Source organism: Leucoraja erinacea, chromosome 2 (assembly GCF_028641065.1).
Source record: "Leucoraja erinacea ecotype New England chromosome 2, Leri_hhj_1, whole genome shotgun sequence".
Classification (NCBI taxonomy): Eukaryota; Metazoa; Chordata; class Chondrichthyes; order Rajiformes; family Rajidae; genus Leucoraja; species Leucoraja erinaceus.
In genome coordinates, this window is record NC_073378.1 from 82433576 (window position 1) to 82458421 (window position 24846).

Here is a 24846-nt window from a genome sequence, read left to right on the forward strand (position 1 = left end):
AGACCAAAGGGAAAAAAAATCACAAAGCAAGGGATTCCCTTATCTTGCCATCACCCTCCCTCGCTGAAGCTTCTTGAGTTAAAGCCTCAACATCTTCCCTCTCACAAACTGCACTTTACGTTAGTCCAGCCTTTCCCAAAATGAACATGCCCAATAGGCTAGAAAAAAAATAGTGAAGGTGCTGATTAATACACAATAGGACACAAAGTGCTAGAGTACTCAGCAAGTCTCCGACTATTCTGGACAGCATCTCCAGGAATCATCTCTGGAGAACATGGATAGGTGATGTTGTAGGTCGAGACCCTTCTTCAGCCCAATTAACTTCTCTGTCACACCTTCTCTTCTTATTTGCTTTTGTGCCTGTCAATAAGCCAATTAATTGGTGCCCGTTTGAACTTCCCGCTGCTGCCCTGCTCTGCCTCCTGGCTAGGAGCCGGCCCTTTGGTCAAACATTCTGCACGACCCTTCCACCCACCTGTGCATGATCCATGGTGATGGACAATGTACCCATCCGAGCTGTGGTCTTTAACTGAGTGATGAACTGTCACCAGCCTGCTTTTGACTGACCAGGCTTCCCTCCCTGTCTGCAGTGTTGTGTGTGTGCAGTATTCCCTACCTGTTCATGTGTTTGTCAAAATGCCTCTTTAACATTTATATCTGTATCTACCACCTCCCCTGGCAGCACTTTCCAGGCACCTATCATTCGGTGCAAACAAACATGCCTTGCATATCTTCTTGAACCTCCCTCCGCCCCCCTTCCCCCTCTCCTCTCTCACCTTAAACCTATGCTCTCTAGTTATTGATATTTACACCCTAGGTTTTTCTGTATATTAATGCTCCTGGGAATCCTGCCTTTTGTCATGTACTTTATTCTTGCATTAAACATACAAAATGCACTACCTCACACAAATCTAGATTTAACTTTATCTGCCATTTGCAAGCCCAAATTTCCAACTAATCCATTTCCTGCTGCATCCGTCCATGTTATTATCAATTTCACCAATTTTTGTGCCATCTGCAGGTACCAATTAGACCATTCATCCAAATCATTTATTTATATTACAAACAACAGAGATTCCTTGCAGAACACCTCGAGTCAGACAATGACCTCTCCACCACTAACCTCTGTCATCAGTGAACAAGCCAATTCTGAATCCAATTTACCAAATCGTCATGAATCCCATTTGGCTTAATTTTCTAGACAAGCTTACCATAAGGGATCGTGTCAAATGTTTTACTGAAGTCCACATAGACCAACATTAACTGTCCTTCTCACATCAATCATCTTCGTAATTTCTTCAAAAAACAATCAAATTTATAAGACAGAACCAGCAGCACAAAGCCATGCTGAGTAACAATATAAGTCCATGTTTTCTCAAATCCTGTTTCTAATGGCCTTCTTCATTAATTTTCTTACCAATTTAATTAAATTAATTAATTAATATTTTGTAGTAATTACATTTATTTTAATTGTTTATAAATGTCGCTGTTGGACCTGTTAGCATGAGCTGGAGGTGAGGCCCACTGAGGCCTCCTCTCTGGCTCACTGGATACATGAAGGATACAGATGGTCAGCTTGTCTAGCCCCCCTTCCCCCCACCCCCCCGCACCTGGGTGAGTCAGGATGGCAGGTAATGATTGGGCATTGGGATGGTACCAATATGAATCAGCCCATCGTTTTCCTATGTGAGTATGATGTTGGCACTATACTGTTTTACCATGCTCTCTCACCCTCTGTTCAGTCACTGCATTCCCTTTGATTCATCGTGGACTATTGTTTTTGTTTGTTTAGATAATGACTGGATGTGTAATTCTTCTAAATCACAGCATTATGTGCCCTGGCCCAGCTGACAAGATGGAGGCTTGAATTACCTCCACTCCAATGCTGCAGGCTGCTACCTGGAGAGTGTCAGTTCCCATAGCCACAGCATACCATGCCCATTACTCAAGTGAAGGACCTTTAGACCAACTGTTCCAGATTGTTATGATTAATTATTCTTGCATCACAATCATTTTGTTTGAATTGAACTGTTTAAAATAGGTTCCAGCTGTTCTCCTTGGCCATTGTTGTGATGGAGATGATTAATTGTGGTGTGATTCAGGCCGTGTGTGTGCGTAATTTTAAATGCTATACCAAAAATAAAAATACAGTTTTTAGGTCAGGATATAATTGAGGCTTTTTGACCAAATGAGGAAGGAATTGTAAACTAACATTTAGCATATTCAGGTATGATTAACTCTCATCTGGAAGAGCAATAAGTTTGCCCTATGTGTAAGATCATGTCGTTTGATGTCTTTCAGTGTGCAGTTTATATAGAACCCACTCCAAATAAATGTACGCTGCTGCTAAGCACAATCAAGCCTTTCTTGTTAGAGTGTGTGCTTGTCATTAATTATTTCTGTCTGTGCTTAGCGCCCTTTGGATATTAATACAGCTGGTTTAACATGGATAAATAGAAATGTTACTTAAGATTTCAGCTATTTTAATAGAAAATCCAATATGTAATGTTTGTGTATTTATTTGTGATATAAATTACATTCTATATCTGCCAATTTTTTTACCATTAAAAGATTTGCTAACAGAGAATAATAAGTAAATTGACTAACTGTATACTATATCCAAAATATAGCTACTAGATTTATTCTCCTAAATCTCTTCTGAAACTCTGCATATATTAAATTCTAATAGATGTCACAGAAAGCCAAAATCAATTAGCAGATGTTGTAGCAGTGAATGGTTGAAGTGGAGCAACAAATGTCAATGTGCAGAATCAGGAAGCCACTGGTAATTCAGTGCTGTATAACAGAGTTATTAATGTCTAATGTAACATGGCAGTAGCACATAGCACAACTCTGATCTTGTACATTTTCCTTAAAAGATTTGTGGTAGGTTTGATCGGCCCAAAACCATTAGGATTATTTATGCAGTAAAATTCAAAATAAGGCAAGCGACATTTTTTTCATTTATTAATTTGCAGTCAGTGCTTGGCTGAGCCATTGAGTGCAATATTAGATGTAATTATGCAAATTGCACACCATATCACCCGGAAATGAATTATTTGACCTTTGCTAACAAGCAATATTTATTTTCCACTGGATGGAAGTAGCACACAAGTAACATGGGTATGTTCTTTTAATGCAACTTTTATTACAAGGTCAAAAAAGTAAATGTATCTATCACTAAACATGTACTCATATGCCTGAGATTACATAGTCCTAAAGTAAAAAGACATTTTCAAAACAAAGAGATTGCTAAAGTACTGATGTTTTGGCTTCTTGACATTATCAATTAGGGAATTCTATTTATTGATTGGAGAATTCTATTTATTGATTGGTGACAATCATCCATGATCATAGTGAATGGCAGTGCTGGCTCGAAGGGCCGAATGGCCTCCTCCTGCACCTATTTTCTATGTTTCATTATGGGACACAAGGTGTGACCCTGTGTAAAGGTGATGAAACAAGAGCATTATTGGGGCTTGGAAGAAACCTTCACTTAATGTTTGAAAAAGGATTAAGCATTGTATTGGCCATGTACTATTGTTGAAGCATATGTCAAGTGGGCAGTGTTACTTTTGGTCAAAGCAATATTATGTGCTTTATGCTAATGCTTCGGATGGTTTTCTAGCTACACTATCTCTGAATCTTATCCACATCAACCAGAAATGGACCACATGTATAGACTCTTTGACCTAGAAATTAGTTTGCATAGCACAGTGGTTTTATGCTTCGCATGAAAGAATTCTGTTATAAACCCAACTTAATGCAGAGATCTCATATGACAGCAGTTGGTTCCAAGTCCATCTTACATTTGACTTGCTTACTCACAGTGACATGTAAATAATGTTACACTGCATCTTTTTAGTGACGAGTCTAGAGTGTTCTACTGTTATATGTACCAAAACAGAACAATGAAATCCTTATTTGCCACAGCAGCTTTGTTAACACAGTCTTCTTCGTAGGCTCCCTTCGGTCATGGCTCACCATGGGTGTCTCCAGGGTTGGAGGACGCCTGTGCATGACTTTATTTAATGTGGGGAGACTGGTGCACAGGCAGCCACCCCACGTTCCTTGACGGATCTGGGTCAGGATCCGTTGGCATGGAGTCCAAGACGACCGGAGACCCTTTTCTGCTGCAGCCTTCATCTGCCTTCCCAATCATTGTGACGCTCCACTAAGGTTAGCCATCATCCTCCGCCTGTTCCACCGTTGAGGTCTTGATTGGATTGCCCTTTGTCAGAGACCTTCTCCTCGATCTTACCGCCATGGGTGGCCCTACCAGGAGCATAACTCCAGACGGCATCGCTCTCAGGATCTCAGGTCCACATAAACTTCTCAACCACGACAAGGTGACAATCCATGGAGAAGATGTTGTTAACACAGTACTCAATGGATAATAAGGGGTGGGAGATTGCAACCTTCACTTAGTCCGCCCTGTTCAACAAATGGAATCAACCTAGTGTGCACAATCAAATAAGATCAAATAGAACAAGTTGTCCTACAACTTTAGGCTGCGGACGCCATATGCAAGAAGAAGAAGAATGGATAATATAATAGACAAACATTTTTAAAGTTTTTTATTAATATAGTGTAAAAATTCAAAGCCCATAGTCCCTAGTGCAACCAAGGCAGTTTGTAGTTCGGAGTTTAGTTGGAGTTGGTAGTGCTCAATAGCATGATCAACATTGTGAAGACCGCTAATCGAGAAAGTAGATTAAGTCTACTTCAATGCAACCTAAAGAGAAGCAACCTCACTAGGTTTAATAGCGTGAAGTTCAGTACATAGAGTTTCCTATATGAAAGTATCCTTTAAGTTTTCTACTAATTCCATGTCCCCGCTACAGCTTAGTGTCAGTCATTCCCAGTCATTCCACGTAATAGCCAATGGCGTCTCTTAATACACCCATCTAATTATGACCACCATCACTCCCTACCAATGCCCAAATAACTCCAATCTTTAATCAAGTTAGAGGAAGAAAGAACTTTGGTCACACAAAGTCTGTATGACCAATTCTATTGCTGATTGAGTGAGACCTGGTGCATAATGTAACTATAGTCTGAAGGGTCCAGATACAAAACTTGCATTGAGCCACCATGCATTATAGACTTATTGAAAACCTCTGAAATTCAGAACCTTTGGATAATGTTAATTCTTTTCGTACGTGGATTCTATCAGGTAATTCACTATATTCATATTTGTTCCTGCAAAGCTAATACAATGCAACTGTCTACAATATATAATAGATTATGTAAGTTTATATTAGTAGTAGACACATAAATGTGAATTATGTGGCATGGGATGCTTTAGGCAAAGGTCTTTGTAGAGGAAGGTCAACTCTGCAGATGATCTGGCATCTGATGTCACATTTTGGTAAATCACACTTCACCAAAAATGCCTCGTGCAAATCCCAAAGCATCTACAAGACAAAAGAACACCACGGCACGACAGAATGAAACGTTTTATCACTTGGGCTGGAAAACCTGAATAAAGCATGGGCAACGTGGGTCATTTCATCCTGTCCACCATCACCATTTGGTCCAGCACAACTAAACAACATACAGCAATAACAAAATATTTATTGTACACAGATTACTGTCAATCATCTGCCTTGGACGCTGCATGTTTACATGTCTTCAGGTCAAAAGACATATAATAGAACAGGGAAATATACAAAATGCTGGAGTAACTCAGCGGGTCAAGCAACATCCCTGGACAACGTGAACTAGCATCCGCTGTTCCTTTTTTCTACCAATAACAGAGCAGATTGTCTTCTTTGTCAATGTATTCTCTGTCCTTTTGGTGGCTGATCCCATGGGTGTTATCTCTATCACGTAAAAATCAAATGTCATATAAGTTTATAATAAATTGCGGCACAGTGGCGCAGCGGTAGATTTGCTGCCTTACAGCGCCGGAGACCCGGGTTCGATCTTGACTACAGGTACTTTTCTGCATGGAGTTTGTATGTTCTCCTCTTGACCTCCGTGGGGTTTCTCCGAGATCTTCAATTTCCTCCCATACTGCAAAGACATACAGGTTTGTAGGTGAATTGGCATGGTATAAATGCCATGGTATAAAATTGTCCCTAGTGTGTGTAGGGTAGCTAATGTGCGGGGGTCGCTGGTTGGTGCGGACTCGGTGGAGCCACCGGCCCGATTCCGCGTAGTGTCTGTAAACTAATACTAAAACTAAAACTAAACTAAATAAATGCTGGCAACAATACCCCCTTGAGAGTTAATTTATCACAATTGTCTCTAAGTGTTGAAGATTTATAACAAGCTGCACATATTGTAGTATTTTGTGCAAATCTGTAATTTGGAGATAATCTGAAAAAAACTGGCACAGATCAAATGGTGTAGTAGCTTATTTCAGTGCCAAGCAATTGAAAATCCATTTACCATGGAGTGAAACATAAGAACAGTAGCCAATCTATGCATCTATATATCATTGTATATTCTGCTACAGGTATTTGTCCTTGTGGCAACACTGGCTCAATTAATAGCACTCTCAACCTGAGTCAGAAGAACTATCGTTCAAGTTTCATTTTAGGCTACGTTTAAGTATCGAGGGAATGGTGCAATGCTGGAGGTGATCTATTAATTCAGATTTTAAGCCAAGGCCTGTTTGTTCCCTCAGATGGTGGTCACGGTGGCGCAGCAGCAGAGTTGCTGCCTTGCAGCGAATGGAGTGCCGGAGACCTGGGTTCAATCCCGACTACTGGTGCTGCCTGTACGGAGTTTGTGTGTTTTCTTCGAGATCTTCGGTTTCCTCCCACACTCCAAAGAAATACAGGTTTGTAGGTTAATTGGCATGATAAATGTAAAAATTGTCCCTAGTCGGTGTAGTAGGGTAATGTGCGGGGATCACTTGTCTGTGCGTACCTGGGTGGGCCAAAGGGCCTGTATCTCTAAACTAAACTAAAAACTAAATTAATGATCCTAAATCGAAACGTGAAAGAACGGGGCCTAAGCCTGTGTCCTGACCAAATGTATCCCTGACTAACAACTACTAAACGCAGGATACCTGGTCATATTGATGACCATGGATATTTGCTGGGTTCAACCATCCTGGCCCATCTTTCTACAATATAATTAACTGCATTTCAAAGTTTCTTCATCGTGGTACTCAGAATCCTTGAAAGGCATCATAGAAATGCAAATATTAGAAACATTAAAAAAAACATAGAAAAAATAGGTGCAGGAGTAGTACATTCGGCCCTTCGAGCCAGCACTTCCATTCAATATAATCATCCAAAATCAGTATCCCCTTCCTGCTTTTTCCCTATATCCCTTGATTCCATTAGCCCTAAGAGCTAAAGCTAACTTTAAATATTGTTTTACCCTGTGTCTTACTTTTTTTAACCTTTCACTAAGTAAATTGTTTTGGAGTTGAAGGAGTTTTATATTTTAAATTGCTTTATATACTCTGTTGTTTACTTGTTTCTAAGTGGCTGACCTAGAGAAATATTGAATGGGGCGTACTATACATTTGTGAGAGAGTGCGTTGAATTTACTGCCTCACTTCTGTGTGCTCTTCACGCAATGCAAAATCCCCAGGTAGTGCTGGAACAAAGTGGGCTGTTAAAATGGAGTTGATGTTCCATTTGCCCCTTGGCCAATGGTTGCTGAAACAGCAGCATCTCACATTTGGATGAGAAATATGACAACATTCTGGACTCACTATCTCTTCCCTGTCCGGGAGACCCGACCTTTTCCCTGTCGGGTCTCGGCTGTCGTTGGGGCCTAGCACCGTGGAGCAGCCTCCAACCTGAACGACCCGGGGGCTCCAGTCCCGGAGACTGCGGATCTGCGGACTCACCATCGTGGGGGTGGCCGGCCTCGGAGCGTGGGGAGCGGTGGTGACTCGCTGCTGCGACTCGACTCCTGGGGCTCGGAGGCTCCAGCAACGCAGCCGCAGGTCCGGTGGACTGGGACATCGGGAGCTCGCGGGTCCGGGGGGAGAGAGAGAGAGACCGCTTCCCGGAGCTCCCGCAACGCGACTTCTCCAGCCGGTGTCACGGGGTTGGAACGACCCGGACCGGGACAGTACATCACCCGGCACGGCTTCATGGCCGTGGGACTCACCATCGCCCGTGGGGGTTCCAACCTTGGACTTTCAGACCGGGAGCGGGGCCGTAAATCGCCCCGCGCGGCCTAAAATGGCCGTGGGACTCATCATCGCCCGCCTGGGGCTTGGACATCGGGAGAGACATGGAGAACAGGGGAGAGAAAAGACTTGCCTTCCATCACAGTGGCTTCACTGTGATGGATGTTTGTGTGAATTTAATTATGTGTATGTCTGTAAGACAGTGTCTTTGTTTGTATGGCTGTGGAAACAACATTTCGTTTGAGTCTCACTGGGGCTCAAATGATAATAAATTTGTATTGTATTGTATTGTATTGTATTGTTTCAACAATTGCAGATAATCAGCAAATACAACCTTTGCATCTCACGTTTCCAGCATTCAGCTATTTTCCCCTCTTTTTTTCAGCTGGTAGTTTTGCATTTATAGTTGTCTTCTCCTATGTACACCTCCTTCAGACCTAGCTTTTAACATCAGAAATAGTAGAATACACTTCCTCATGACCCATTGTTTGTTCCCCTTATCCTTTGATTCCTCTACTATGCAGAATGCAATCAAGAACTGAGCCTCCACAAACCTCAAGCATCCTCCAACCTCACTTTAGTTATTCACTCTCCCCTGCCTTCTACCCCAGCACGTCTTCATTCAGGCTCTTTCTTTTCCTTCCATCTCCACCCCAAACCAGCCTTATTTCTTTGCAACCTGAAACTTGGTTTCTCTCCTAAAATAAGTCCTATTTCCCAAAATGGCCACGGATTTGGTGTCACTCTCAGATGCCCCCCTCTGCAGCTATTTCCAGTAAATTAGTGTTGCATTTCAAATGCCCAGTATCATCCCATCAGTAGTATATGTTTTTTGAAAATGTTTTGAACTTTTGTTCTTGATGATATTACTTTCAAAAATAAATTAAGGAAGTAAATTGCTGACAGACACACTTACAGTCTGATTTAATCCTGCATAACCGAGTAGGATAATGTCCGTGATAGTTTAAATACCCTTGAATTTGCTTCACCTTGGCTGTCCAGCTGAATTTGGACAGGAACATCTAATGTTTAACATATCAAAGAGCATCCCTACCTACTGTAGGAATTGTTTTGAACCACAGACTAATCTGAAACAATCTTTCTTCTTTCTGTTGCACACCTTTTCATATTGAATAGAAATAATCACTGTAGAGAAGCGAAAAGTGTGTTCTATTTGGCTTTCTAGGCCTTGCATAAACTAGTTCAGTCTGGATTGTATTCTTCATTTGGAGTTTCTATCTATTCAACTAAGTCTGAAGCCAGCCTATCACTGTGTTTCTCAACATAGTCAATGGAGAACTGATCTTCTGATTCCAAACTCAATAATATAGATTAGATTTTACGTTTAATGAGAAATTAAGTCTGACCTCACTACCATTTGTATGGATAAAATGGACGTTACATGTTGCCTAAAAAATGTTATCTGACTGCAAGGTTAGATTGTCAGCATTTCCAAATAGTGAATCTTTCGCACCGTTTTATCTGTATTGCATTTTGTTCTGTAATTTAAAATATTTTTGTTATTCTCTCCAGGTTATAGATCACCCCAATCCACAGGTGAAAATAATACCTTGCCCATTCTATTATGATAGCCCAGAGGCACTGCGTCAGAGGAGCTGAGAACAATTAGACCTTCCTTTTTTTGCTCCTTGCCTCGTCTAAACATCACAACACAATGGGTCGGTTGGGAATCTCATTGTCTGAAGGATCCAGTATAAATGTATGACCTACAATGTGTACATTTGTATAACATTCTACTACATGTTTAAACAAGTGACTTTTCCAACTGATAGATAAATAATAGGAGGTTGATGATTGTAGAATAAAAGAAGGACCAATTATTTCACTCTCAACAATGTCATATTTGATATAATCTGCCTTTGCACCGTAGTGTAATTTGTTTAATTTTGTTACTTTTCCCAGTGGGTTATTTGCAGAAGACTAATTTACACATAATATTTACTTTGACTGCACATATTTCACAATACTCCACGTCATACATTTATTGTAGAATATATACTCCGTACCTTTCAATATAAAACTGTTGAAATAATTAAATATTATATATGATATGGTCTATTAGCCATGAGAGAGGCCAGGCTCATTGTAAGAAGCAGCATTTGCTCTCTCTGCTGCTTTCACCAACAATTGGAAGAAGCTTGAAGGAGGGGAATGGGGCTCTGGAAAGTAGATAGAGATAAGCAAAATAACAAAAGAACAACCCAGGACTTTGAGAGATTGGCTTTCTCTCTGAAATGTACTGCAGTGTAATGAACTGTATGCAAGGCAACTTGCAATCATTTGTATTGTGCAAATACAAGGTACTGCAAATGCTGGTTTACAAAAAAAAAGACACATAGTGCTGATGTAACTGAGTGTGTCAGGCAGCATCTGTGGATAATATAAATTGTTTCGCATCTCGAGCTTTTTTTCTCACCCCCAATTCTTTTCCAGCTTTCTCCCCTCCAACTACAATCAGCCTGAAGAAGGGTCTCGACACAAAATGTCATCTATCCATATTCCCTGGGGATGCTGCTTGAACCACTGAGTTACTCCAGTACTTTATGTGTTTATCAGTTGTATCATCATTTATATTACATGCCCTGCAAACAAAATGTTGTGACTGGTGTTCTGGAGATGTGAATTCAAATCCCAATTACAATGTAAGTCCAATTCTAATTTCAATTACAATTACAATGCATGTGCAATTCTGCACAAGGTCCACTATTTGTTTAGAAGCGATGCACTGAAAGTCAAATTTGAATATTGCAGTATTCTATTGAAATTCACTCTTCACCAATAAATTATAACTGCCTTATATGTTGATAAGAAATACATTTTCTGCTATTTGCCAAGTTGCCTTGTAAACCAGTGTGCACAATAGCTCTACACAACAGAATGCACTGCAGTAAAAGCAATATTAAACTGTTTTAATTTTCTGTCAACTTAACTAAATACCTTTTGTTTACAGTATTCTATACATTGTTTACTATTTTATTATGAAAACTAAGAAAACAGAATGCTTTATTCACATTGGTTTTATCCCACTATCAGAACAACCAGCATCCTTACATCCTTCATTATTCCCTTTATTCCCTAAAAACACAAAGCTTGAAATTATTATCAGCTATTTTTATTGACTTCCCTTGACTTCTCTCCTACTGTTTTCAATCTAGGTGGCGCTTTGTGCTTCAAGCATTGTTCCTTCAACCAGGTTCCTTAATTTGAAGGAAAACGTAGATTGACTGCCAGGATGGTTGAACACATGGCATAAATAAAATATACAAGAGGGCTATGGTTTAGGGTAAAATAAACCATCAGCAAGTCAGGCCTGCACAAAACAACTTACTCTCACCCTTCCAGCTTTTTAGTTATGTTCCTGACATTGCCCACTGATTTATTTTTCAGAATCCCGTTGCAACCCATAATGAAGTTCTTATTTAAAATATTCATTGAAACCTTGAAGCAAAATAAGAAATGAGTTGCAAGCAGAGGAGAGAAAGACGAAAAACAGATAAATAAATCTAAACCCAAAATCAATGTTATTTTTGATTTTTTCTTGGAAGTATCACAGAAAGTTGAACTTCTGCTATATATTAAAAGATTGTCAGTAAATGGCCAGGAAATATCACAGTGTCTAGTTGCAGAAAGCTCTTTCAGTCCTGCTGTAAAGAAAATTGCCCCAGGTAATGCAGCATATGTCAACCACTTCTTGCACAAATCCTTCTTACTATTACCAAAGGAAATGAGAACGAATGAAAGTATGTGTAATCCATTACAACATAATTTTGGCAGCTGCTATGTCAGGTCAAAGGCCACCATTGAACTTGGAGACGCAAGGCTGAAAATATACCCTTAACAACTTGATTCTCTAGTTCTTATATTAATTCTCTGAATGCCAATACCAGATTTAGTTGTTTAAATTTTTGGACACCAAAATAAAATGTTAAATTAAATGTTATTGCCAACAATAATTGACCAGAAAATGTACTGTTAAGAGCTCTGAATGACGGGTAGCGTTATTAAATATAACATATTGAAACAGTGGTTCACCTGGTATATATAAAATGTCAAACTGAGCGAGATTTTTTCTGCGGCTGAGTAAGTGAACTTTATTTTTCAATTTATTTTTGAGTGAGATTGTACAGACTTTTGTAGCAGGCCAACTGTTTCTGGGTCAATTTACACGATGAACAGAAATGTGCAATGAGATGCCTGCAAACTTTGTTTATTGTTGATGGGATAAATCAGGTCCAATTTATTGACAGTAAGCATATCAATTTTTTAGTTCATTCAACAACTTGACACGATCTGTAAGTTTTCAAAATGAATTCCCAAAGGGGAATTCCCCATTGATTACTTCTGCAGAACTGCAGATTCACTGTATGACATGGTTTCCACAAGATTTCCATTTCTGTTCCTGATTAGGGCAACGTGCAGCACCAGGAGAGAAAATCTACATTGCTGATCATGAGAAAGGCAAGCAGAAACAATCAGAAGGAACTGTGGAGCGGATCGAGAGAACCCATGGGCCAGATCAGGGAAATGCTTGGTACCAATTGGGAAAATATTTGCTGTCAATGCATAGGGCTCATCAAGACGATCTATCGAGGCTGCTCAGGAAAATCCACGGAGCTCAACAGGAGAGTCCTTGAGACTAAGGGGGAGAATCCAATGGGCTGATAAGGAAAACCCATAGACCTGAGTGAGATCATCCATGGGGTGCGAGGGGGATCAATGGGGCCCACTGATAGTAATGATGGAGCCTTTAAGAAGAAACCATGTGGATTCCTATGCACAGTTGCCGCCTGACCTGCTGAATATATCCAGCAGTTTCTGTTTGTATTTCAGATTTCTAACATTTGTAGAATATTTTTGCTTTACGTGCTTTTATGCAGCAACCCTGGCTTACACATCTTTCATGCAAATTCATATTACAAATATAAGATCTCCAACAAATCCATGTAACTGTGCAGCCTATAAAAAAAACTGATTGTTTCCTTTAAATTAATTTCATTAAGAAATATCCCTTCACATGTTCATGAATATCAATGAAAATAGGCAGGGAAGAAATATTTCAAATAACAGTGTCCATTCCACTAATCCTCCACCAGAGGTAAGTTACCGAAAATGAAAAATAAACTAAACTGGACCTTTTGCTCTGCTGTTTTCATCAAGTTAGTATTTTTCTTATGTGTATAATAGTCAACCGCTTGTGTGCTTTAAACAAATAGTACAAAATGAAGAAATTCATAAATCAGCAGAATCTTGCAATGTTGACCTCCAGTGTTACTGATTTGTGGGCTGGGTCTAACCTGGACAAATTGAATCTTAAGCCAACATAAAAATGGTGATAAACAGAAAAATAATGCAAAGTAAGCTACTGCACTGGTGGAAATCTGTAACGAAACCTAAGAATACCAGAAACACCCTAAAGGTTGAGCAGGATCTGTGGACGAAGAAAGAGATAATATATCAAATTGATGACCTTTCATCAATTTTGAAATGGGGTTGGATGTTACTCAAGTGGATTTGAAATTTTCCGATCTTTTGCACTGAACTCTTCCGTGAATAGCTCCCAGAATATACTTTTACAAATAAGTCAAGAAAGTGGAAACTTGACCTCCTCATATGTCACCAATATTATACAAAAGGTATGAACACAGTACAATTAAAATGGAGAAATCTGCAATATATCTGCAGAGTACTTTTAACAGTCCTTTGCTCAATGTGAAAGATCAGTGTACTACAGTATACAGGTAGTTGCCCTCGTGTTCTCTATAATTGAAGCCACAAGCAGGCTCACAGGCTACACCCCAGCATAACTTAAAATAAATTTAAGAATCAGAAGTGGGATAAACTGAACTACTCAGTTGTAGTGTATCAACTGCCGCATATGTTGCATATCAATCGCATGCAACCTATGGCCTGTGGAACCTTTTTAGCTTACAGTGTCTCATAATTTGGCCCAATGAAAGGTTTCATTGAGAGGGCATTATTGAATAGGATTGGGCCTTGTAGGAGTGCATGCAATCAGACACATGACAGGTAACCGGGAGGGTATGGATCAAGTGGAAGATGATGCGGGAATGGATCTCAATAAGATAATTGGTACTGTCAGGCAGAAGGGTGAGAGAGGCAAATTATGAGGATTAGTCTGCTCATTGACATGGGGCAGGTTCAGACAGGGTGATGATTCAGGGCTGTGAGCAGCAGTGGGGGATATCAAGGATATCTTCCCTTTTGTGTTCTGGTCTGAAAATGTCCCTCCGTCCACAAGTCTACGTGGATAGGAGACTTGTATACATCCAATGTAAGAAAGAACTGCAGATGCTGGTTTAAATTGAAGGTAGACACAAAATGCTGGAGTAACTCAGCGTGACAGGCAACATCTCTGGAGAGAAGGAATTAGTGACATTTCAGGTCGAGACCCTTCTTCATACTGATGTCAGGGGAGTGGGCGGGACAAAGATAGAATGTAGTCGGAGACAGTAAGACTGGTGGGAGAACTGGGAAGGGGGAAGGGATAGAGAGGGAAAGCAAGGGCTATTTGAAGTTAGAGAAATCAAGAAAGGGGTGGAGATGGCAAGCTGTGACCAGTAATGGGATCATGTTGGAGGTGGTGAAAATGTTGGAGGATTATATGCTCTTTACATCTAGTGTCTCTCAGAACAAGATCTGATGATTATCTTGAATTATGCTTGACTCCTTGTGTCACAGTCTGCCCTCTCCTCATTCTCATCCACTTCAGCTCCCAGTACTTTTCCACCGGTCCCTCCTTCTCCTCACCTGCCTGCCTGCCACTCCCCTCTCATCAGCCCAACTCTCCTCACCTTTTGCACTCAGTTGCCTCTGATCACCTATTAACCCGGTATATAGACTCTCCTCACCGTTCACACAGTGCCAGATTGTTCTCAGCATTCATGCAAGACTCTCCAGCGATTACCCGACTGACTACACGGATTCGAACCTGCTTGCCCCTGACCATTCCGTCCTGTCGTCTTCCCGGATATCACCTCAGCCTTCTGTCCACGGCCTTCGTCCCGTACCTCCTGGTTTCTGTCTGCCTCTCTCCTGGGCTGTTTGGTGTATCCCTGCAACGGCTCCTCGACTTCCTGCCTGGCTTCGACTCTCCTTTCGCCTGTCCCTCGCTGGTTTGTTTGCATCGTGTGTTGGATCTCCTGGTTACCGGACCTTCCGCTACCCCGACTACGTCTCCTGCCTGCCCCTCTTCGGAACCCTCGCTCAATCCTGAGCCTCTGTGTGAGTACGGTGTACCCATTCCTGTGTTACTACTCTGTGTTACAGTATCGTAATAAAGTTCATTACCAATTACACCTGCCTGATTCTGTGCTGCTATTGGGTCCAAGCTATACCCGTTACACCTTGCCTAATGCAGTTACAAAAATTTAGTACTCTCAAGAAATTGGCCATTTTAACCCACAGAAATAAAATTGTAAAGTTGCGATCAGTTAGAACATTAACTGTAGTGCACTGACTGTTCTGTACTAAGCCTAAAGTGATGAGTTTCCCTCAGTTTTACCTGCTAGTCTGTGAGGATGTGATCCAAACTCTTTACAGGATTTTCTCAGAGAATGTCTGTCTACTTTGATCTCGTGTTACCTTGAAGTAAAAGTTAATACTAGCCTACATTCCTCCTAACTGCTATTGTATGTGCACGTGAATACCGCCACTGACTATGACATTTTGTTTTGCATTTTAATAAAGAATAAACACCAACTTGATCTCTTTATGCACTGACCTAACACTCTGCAAGTGTTGCACAGTACTCGGTTGTCCTGTAAGCCTTGAGAACAAAGATCTAGGCTTGTGTTCCGGTTCTGAAAGTTTACAGGAGGTAGTTTTGGGTTCAAATGTTCAAGTTATTGTGTGGTACAGCACGGAAATGACCCTTCGGCCCACCACATTCATGCCAGACTTTTTTATCCATATACACGAATCCCATTTGGCTGCATTAGGACCATACCCTTCTGTGCCATGTCTATTTCAGTGTTTATCTATATGCCTCATCTATCTATTAATATATAAAACTCAAATCCGTCCGCCTGCAGTACGGATCCCTTCCTGCCTTTTGACTTGATCTCTATTTACTTGCACTGACCTAACACTCTGCAAGTGTTGCACAGTACAAGACAGGAACACTGAACTTTCACTGTCCTGTGAGGGAGGCTTGGAAACTTACATTTGGCAACAAAGATCTACGGGGCTGGTAGAATGTTGGGTTGGGGGAATTTTACAGGAGGTAGTATTTTAAAACTCTGGGGGGTTCAAATGTTCAAGTCAGATGTTCGGAATGGATTATTGTGTGCCGGTAATTGGCACGCCCAATCCAACGCTGATCTCCGAGATATTTTCCTTCGAGATTTCGCTTTTCTTTCCACTCCCACATTCGTGCCAGCCGTTTTTAATCAAATTTTTTCCCCCCCCCCCCCCAACACCCAAGTATTTCAAAATAACTGGCCATCCATTTGGCTGCATTAGGACTATACCCTTCTGTGCAGGGGAGCTGCAATCTTACTTTTGGGAACGGCTTCAGTTCCATTGGAGGAGACGGGTGCATGGTGGAATATTGGGTTGGGGGATCACACCATTGGGGGAGCAGACCCAACGGGTCTGCACTTGGTCTAGTAAACATTATAATTGTATCTGATTCCAGCATCCTCTCTGGCAGTGCTCTTCATATATCATCCATTCTATGTGTACATTTTGTTCTCGTCAAATTCCCATTAAAGCTCCTTCCTCCCACCTTTTCTTACACCCTGGCCATGATCATATTGAATGGCAGTGCAGGCTCGAAGGGCCGAATGGCCTACTCCTGCACCTATTGCCTATGTTTCTATGTTTCTAAAAGATTCTGGCTATTTCCCCAATCTATAGTTTTTATATATGCTTCTATCTACCTCCTCTGTTCTAGGGAAAACAAGCCTATCCAATCTCTCCCCATAACCAAAGTCCTCTAACGCAGGCAACATCCAGATGAATCTCTTCCACAATGTTGCATCCTATCTATAATGTGGTGACCAGAACTGCAGACAGTACTCCAAATGTAACCGAACCAGTGTTTTATATGTCTGGTCTTGTCTGTCCTCTCAGCTAGATGGTAACATCCTATGACACTGATTTAATGAAGAGCAGGGAAGTTATATTCAGTGTTCTGGCCACGATTCATTCAATTCAATGATACTTTACCCGGGGACAGTGAAATGCGTTATTTTGCATACTACCTGGCAATATTATATAGCAGACCTCACATAGTACATGTGTCACCATGTTTTAACAGAACATTACTGAAATAGATTCTCTATCATCATTTAACTGTTGTTTATTCCACATTACAAAAGAGGACAATAGGATAAAAGGGTCTTTAAGGCAACATGAGTTTCTAAAAGGCACAATATGAATTAAAATATTTATTTTTGAGAAATATTGGTAAGCTGTTACAGCTTCTGATGTAGGAGGTTCTAACACATTTTACGTACACCCTTTAACAGCAGTAAGAGAGAGAGCCTTTGCCTTGTCAAGCTGAGCAGACTGGTACAAATCTTCTTTTACTCCCAGCAGCTAACAAGGTCAGCTTTGTGATTTGCTGTTCCACTGTTGTTAATTATAATAGATCCACCCGAGCTGGAAGTCTGATTTTCTTTTTTTCACCCATTGTGCTACCTAATCCCAATTTTCCAGTTGCTTTCACTGCTGCTTGTGCAGGTAGAGCCATCGTTGTTCCTGACACATGGGGAACTGATTTACAATTTGCACATATGCTTTGTTTTAATTAATCCTTAATCAATCAAATTGTGATGCACTTCGTTTTTTTTCCCCTCAAGAAACCTACAATCGAACATCGCTAAAATACATTGTTAGAGTTTAAGAGAATGCTTTTGTTTCTTACAACTTTACTGAATTAGGTTGCTGTAGATGCAATTCAAATCTACCACAAGGTAAGTGTGTACAAAGGAACTGCAGAAGCTGATATATCAACATAATCAGAAGAAGGGTCCTGACCCATAACGTCACCCATCCTTTTTATCTGGAGATGCTGCCTGACCCACTGAGTTACTCCAGCACTTTGTGTCTATCTTCTACCACAGGGCAAACTCCATTTACCAGATATACTCTTTTGACATTTTTAATTCCAATGTCATTCAGGACCATGATTTACAAGAACTGGACTCAAAAACTTATCCCCAACTAACTTTTAGCCTATAGTTCCAATAGTTTCATCTTTTAAAAGGGTTGGGAGCTGGATTTACCTCGCTGAGAGTTAAAATAATGTTGATTTTCACAAGCAAAAAATAATTTTATTTAATTAGAACCTCCTGAAAGACTGCAAACCCAAAAGTGAAGAATCATATAATTCAGCTTCCAGCCGAGTTATAGTCGAGGTCACAAGTTGCAGCCTAGAATCGCTAGGAGACCTGTGAGCTGGGAGAGCTGTGGCTGAGCATTCTAGTGAGGCATTAATGACATTTTCAGGTTTGTGGCACAAGCTGCAAACTCCAGTTGACCGTGAAGTCCGAGGCCCTGGTACATTGGAACGGGTGTTGTTTATCTTCAGGATAAACACTATAAATACTGGGTCCAGCTATGCGGGTTCAAGGCCAGGTTCAGAGATTGTGAGTGCTAATGGCTAGTGCCATGAAGATGGTAGGGGCAGAGATGGGAGACTGTGCTTTGGATCATAGGGAAGAAAAGCCAGGCAGATGCGAGGCATTACACTTCGGGAGGAAAGGCAAGACGCTTAACAGCATTGAAGTACAGAGGGATCGTGAGGTACAAGTCCTTAGCTCCTTGAGAGTGGCAACACAAGTAGATAGTGGTAAAGAAGGTGGATGGTATGCTTCCTCTCATCGGTCAGGGCATTGAGAATAAAAGTCCGGAAGGCCTGTTGCAGCTTTATAAGACCTTGGTTAGGCTGCTTTTGGATTAATGCATGCAATTCCAGTCACTCCATTACAGCAATAAAGTGGAAGCTTTGGAGAGAATGCAGAAGAGATTTACCAGGATGCTGCCCTAAATTAGAGGGTTTTAGCTATAAGGTTGGACAAGTGTGGATTGTTTGCTCTGGAGCACCGGAGGTAAAGGGCGAACCTGATAGAAGTTTATAAAATTATGGGAGGAATAGATAGAGTTGACAGTCATAATCTTTCTCGCAGGGTAAAAATGTCAAAGACAAGGTAGCATAGGTTAAAAGTAAGAAGAGGAAGTTTGAAGGATATTTTGGAACACAGAGATAGTTAGATGCCTGAAACACACTGCCAGTGGTGGTGGTGAAGCAAGTATGGGGGTAGTTTTTAAAAGGTTATTAGAACAGCAGGTTAATTTACAGGGAATGGAGTGATGTGGATCATATGCAGGGAGAATGGATTAGTTTAACTTGGCATCATGTTTGGCACAGACATTGTGTGCTGAAGGGCCTGTCCCGGCACTGCATTGTTCTTTCTTCCATGTTTAAGTTGGGGGGAATGGTGGTTAGAGGATAGAAGCCTGGACCTTGGGAAGTAGCAGGACTGGAGGGGGGTGGGGTCAGATACTTGGCTGATGTGGGATTCAGGAGAGTTGGTGCAGTCTTGAGGAAGGGTTGATGTAAGAAGTGAAATAATGGCAAATAACAGTACTACTTGGCTGGAGTCCCTGTCCAAATTAGCAAGCATCGCCAGCATTTCTTGCTTTTGTCCTGATCCAGTGTAGCTTTGGCAACACCTAGTTGGCTCCATATAGGTGAATTGTAGGAGGACGTTTTGTGAGTTTGCCCGCAATGCTCCACAGGAATGCTGCACAGTCATTGAGATCATCTAACGTGGAATATCATATCCGGGTACAAGGATGACTCGCACGTACTTTCATCATCAACCTTGAATTTCCAATTTCCATCATCAACCCTGATATTAGTTTTTTTTTTAACCTTTGTTACGACCAAAAAGTAGTGATTTTCAATTGCTTTTTAAAATGTGTTAAAAATTGAATTTCCAGGCACATGAATTTTAAATGACTTGCAGAGGATAAATGAATTCTAATCTGTGCTTTCTATCAACACAATCCACAGAGGGAAAGCCCGCAAAATTTGTATTGGTTCTCTACTTAAGTACACTACAAAGCGCTCTTTTTGGATTTCTTTTATTCTTTAGCTGGGAGGTCAATATCTGATAATAATTTTAATAGAATAAAATATCTTCTGAATTGTAGTCCCTACAGATGATGCTGATGAATGGCTGGTAAGACTGGCCAATCAATCTGCTGTGCCATCCATCAGCGGTGACAGACAATGGCAAACGAGTGCCGTTTGCATCAATAGGACACCCTCTACAAGGTGTTTGAGCTTCATTTTTCTTGACAAAGACAAAACTCAGTGACAGGCCAAAGCCCAGCCATTAATCAAGTCATTCAGTAGAATCGGTATCCTATACCCACTACAATAAACAAGCTACCCCCTCCTCTTTTACTGGACAGCTGGTGTTTGCACCTTCCTTACAGATGCTACATGCACCTAATTTTAGTTAAAGCGCCACTGTCTGCCTTGTGTGACATTTTTACTTAATTCTGCATGGTTCGATTGAAGATGACATGTACAATATTTACAAAAAGGGGTTGATTCGGGCACATTGTCTAAATATTGCCTTACCCACTTGCTCTTTTCTCCTCTGGCTAAACTTAATGTCGTATCATCCTTTCTGGCCCGCAGTACCAAGAAAATACTTATTATTAAAGCTGTTTTCTTTGCAGTTGTAAATGTTTTCCCCAAAGAACTTGTGAAATCAATTATAATAATTTATTTACATAACAGAAACAAAGCAGAATTCACCAGAAGTTGAAATAGTGTGGAGTTGAGTTGCACTATCAATGTTAAACAGCAGACCTGCAGAGAGAGATTGTTCTGTACTTAATGCCAATCATGGTTGACATTGGAAGCCCCAATAGGTGATGGTATGAGTGTGATTAAACTAACCATTCATAATCATGGTACAACCTCCAACATGTTGTATTCTCTTTTATCGCTGATTCCAGGAACGCTTTACCTAACAGAGGTGTTTAATCAAAGGCAAACAAAATAAGGATTTAAAGTCCCTTTCAGCAGGACTATACCACTTGACAATTACAGAGCACCAGATGCCAAATTGAAGAATTACTGGCACTTCCATTGCACAAGGGCAGCTCCACAGGGGCTGTCAGCCTCAGCAATACTGACAGCCTCCCTTGTGCTTCCTCACAGCCGTCATCCTTAGTGTGGGATTACTTTTATCTTATGGACACAGGAGCTGCTTCTAATCACTTTACATCTCTGCTCGGAGGGTCAAATGCGAGCCCAATACTGCCGAGAGAGACCTGTACAAACTGTCACCTTCACTAGATAGATAAGCTGTTGGTAGGACATGGTGAACTGGAGCAAACAGCCAGCCATCAGCAAACACCATAAATATGTCAAAGTGCCAGCAGGAAGATGAGGCTTTGCACAGATCCCCAGCCCTATGCTTAATGAACTGTCAAGGCTTCAGTGTGGTGTTCATTTTCTAAAGCAGGCGAATCAGCATCATTAAGAATCTTCTTAATGTCTTTCTCATTTTTAATAATGTAGCTAAAGGCTACATTGTCATCCAATATATTGCTTTATCCTTGAATATTCTAAACCCTATCAAATGGTTTATGAGATCTTACGAATGACTCTGAAAAATAAGTTATCTGAATAACCAAATATTGCAAACTTGTATTTTTCATTTTTCAAAATTATTTTGATGAAGATCATTTATTTTTGCTTTAATATCTCTTTATAAAGTATAGTGACAAATCCATCCAATTCTGTTTGCTTCCATTTAGAGTATTAGTGTCAGGATGCCATAAACAACATTGAGAGCATGAGTTAGCAATCTCCATTATATAGAAGATAAACATCAAGAGGTTAGACCATGAATTGCTTTATAACAATATGTGCTGTAGTTTAAGTTGGCGAATCTTTACCAGTGGTGCCACAATAAGTTTGCTTAATTGTAAGATACCCACTCAGTGTAGCTCAGTACAAAAACACATTACACCATCCTCTTGCAAACTGGGAAGAATTTTGTGATTCAAACAAAAGGTCAAGTTAGAATTACGGCGGCAAAACAGAGTACATATGCTGGAACCTTGAATGATGATCAAACTGCTAGACAGGTCGGGCAGCGTCTGTGAAGGGAAATGGGCAGGCAATGTTTTAGATTAAGAACCTTCTCCAGACTGGAATGAGAACTTCTTCAAAGCGGGCCTACTTTGAGATTTCTCAGTAGAGCAGTCAAATGGAAAAACAAGAGACTCCAGATGCCGGATTCAGGAGTAAAAAATACCTTGTTGGAGGAACTCTACGGGTCTGGAAACATTGGAGGAGTGAAATAGACTGAGAACATTTCTGGTCATGATCCATCTTCAGGCCAGATCCACTGATTTCTACCAGCTCTTTGGTTTTTACACAATTTAGTGGTGCCTCTTGTTCCCCCTCTTTGATCACCTTTTATTTTTTCCTATTTTCGTGTTTATTTCGAGAGACTTTCTCTAGATTTCTACATTGCAGTTCTGTAGCATGATACAGCATCTATAGTTCCTTCCTACACAGTTCTGTAGCTTGTTTGTTTTTATTAACTTCAGTTGGTAATATTGAGATGTGTTGGATCAGGGATACAAATAGTGGATTGGAATTAAGCAAATAAATTATTGTTGAAATTGTTCAGTAATTCTCCTCCAAAATTTCTGATTAATGGAGTGCCCACAGATCATGTGGAGTAAAGGTTCAGACTCTGACCTTCAGCATAAACATAAAACATTGGAGCATTAGTGCCAGTAATGCACTGAATTCTGCTTCTGAAATTTGTTTCCATTGATTTTGGTGTAGAGTTCAAATTGCATGCATTACTGCAATCACATATTTAGCACATACAGCAAGTGTCAAAGGACAGTTCTGATGAAAGGTCATCAACTTGAAATGAAGACAGTGCTGGATTAACTCAGCGGATCAGGCAGCATCTCAGGAAAACATGGATTGGCACCATTTTGGGTCGGGACCTTTCTTCAGTCAGACCAATCAGTCTGAAGAAGAGTCCCCGACTCAGAACGTTGCCTATTCATGTTCTCCCGAGATGCTGCCTGACCCGCTGAGCTGCTCCAGCACTTTGTGTCTTTTTTTGTAAACCAGCATCTGCAGTTCTTTATTTCTACATCAATCCAAAATGGTACAGTGGTTTTATATGAGCCACAAGAAGATTTGAGCTACAAATGTAAAAAAATCTTTATTCAGCACTAGCAGATAATCATTAAGAACATCTTGTAAAATCTCTGTTTCAAAAGAATCTCTTAAATCTCAACCTACATCTTTTTTTTTCTATACTCTTTAAGCACAAAGATAAGGGTAAGTAATTAAAGTTTAGGCAGAACTTCAAGACCCAATGTTTGAAAAAAACATATCAACTTTCTGAATCAAGGAGGGAGAGAAATTTCAACTAAACTAGTAATTAATAAAAAGTCATTTGTATCAAGATTTCTGATGTTCAGGATGAAATATTCCCAGTACAAATTCAAATGTATACTTCTCAAATACCTGCTGAATATGCAAAATCCATCATCCAAATCTCAGTGAGGAACAAGTTGCTTTGGTGGAGAGTGATTCATTGTCTCATTTCACAGCATTCATTTAAAGGAGAAATGGTTGTACAAAGGTGGCTCTTAGACCACATTCTCAATGACCTAGCACAGCAAACTGAAACCCCTCCACTCTGTGACAACGTAGATAGTTTGAGATGTCAAAGATTTGAGTCCCAGTGAAGTGTACATTTATTTTGGTCTCCTCATGACTCGTATCCTAGCCAATTCATTCAATGACACAAGAATTTCATGGTCACGGCATTATTCATACCTGTCAATTGTTCTCTTAGAATTTCGATCTATTACGCGTGAATAAGTATTATTAACTTTCTCCTCAAAGGCATTACACTGGCAAAGGAATAATAATCTCCGACTCAGAATATTATATCGATTTGATTCTGAGGCTTAACTTTTATTGGTATTATCCCACAAAGACTATTCTGAATTCATTTGACAGGTATTATTAGAATTCTTGAAATCAGCAGAAAATGAAATGTGTGCTATTGTTCTGAGCCCTTTAGACCAGAGGGGTCCCAGGATAATCTTTGCATTACACAGTGTAACCTGATCACAGCTGTGGAAGCTACAATGGGTGAAGTATTGTGCTTACCAATTTATGTAAATTTTTTTCACAGAGTTCATAAAATTTAATGTTTTCAGGTTGTGTAGGCTTCTTTGGAACGTGTGCCACATCTTTGAAGAACAGAAGTTTCAGTGCAAAAGAGTAGCACCACAATTCAGATGAGACACTAAATGTTGGCCTCTCAAGGTAGATGTAAAAGTGCCTAGGTATTATTTGATGACATATTCACAATAGCTTGCCCCAACATTCATCAAAAACAAAATGATCTGATCATTTTCTTTCACATGCTTATGAAGCCCTGTTGTTTGCAAATTAGTTCATGCACTTCCAGCAACATAAGAAACATGATAGATCAGAAACTACCACATGGAATTGTTTTGAAATGTCCTGGGGCAGCAAAAGGAGTTACATAAAAGCATTTTTTTTTTTTTTAAAGGGTTTCTTTGGGAAATTTCCTAATTTCCTGCTGTTGTTCTGCAAAGGGATTGAATCAATGTGACAGCACTTCAGAGCCAAGATGGCTTCTTAAAGAATTAAA

The 24846-nt window shown here is 40.4% G+C and overlaps 1 long non-coding RNA gene across 2 annotated transcripts in view; it reads left to right on the forward strand.

Moving 5' to 3' along the window:
- Nucleotides 1-16142, forward strand: part of LOC129711667 (uncharacterized) — a 34011-nt gene extending 17869 nt beyond the window's left edge. The window contains exons 2-3 of one of the 2 annotated variants that reach the window (XR_008725891.1): nucleotides 6635-6790; nucleotides 12533-16142. This is a non-coding gene — a long non-coding RNA (uncharacterized LOC129711667). Of the gene's footprint in view, nucleotides 1-6634; nucleotides 6791-9637; nucleotides 10996-12532 lie in introns of those variants that run through there. The other variant, XR_008725892.1, reaches the window with a different exon arrangement.
- Nucleotides 16143-24846: the final 8704 nt, after the last annotated feature.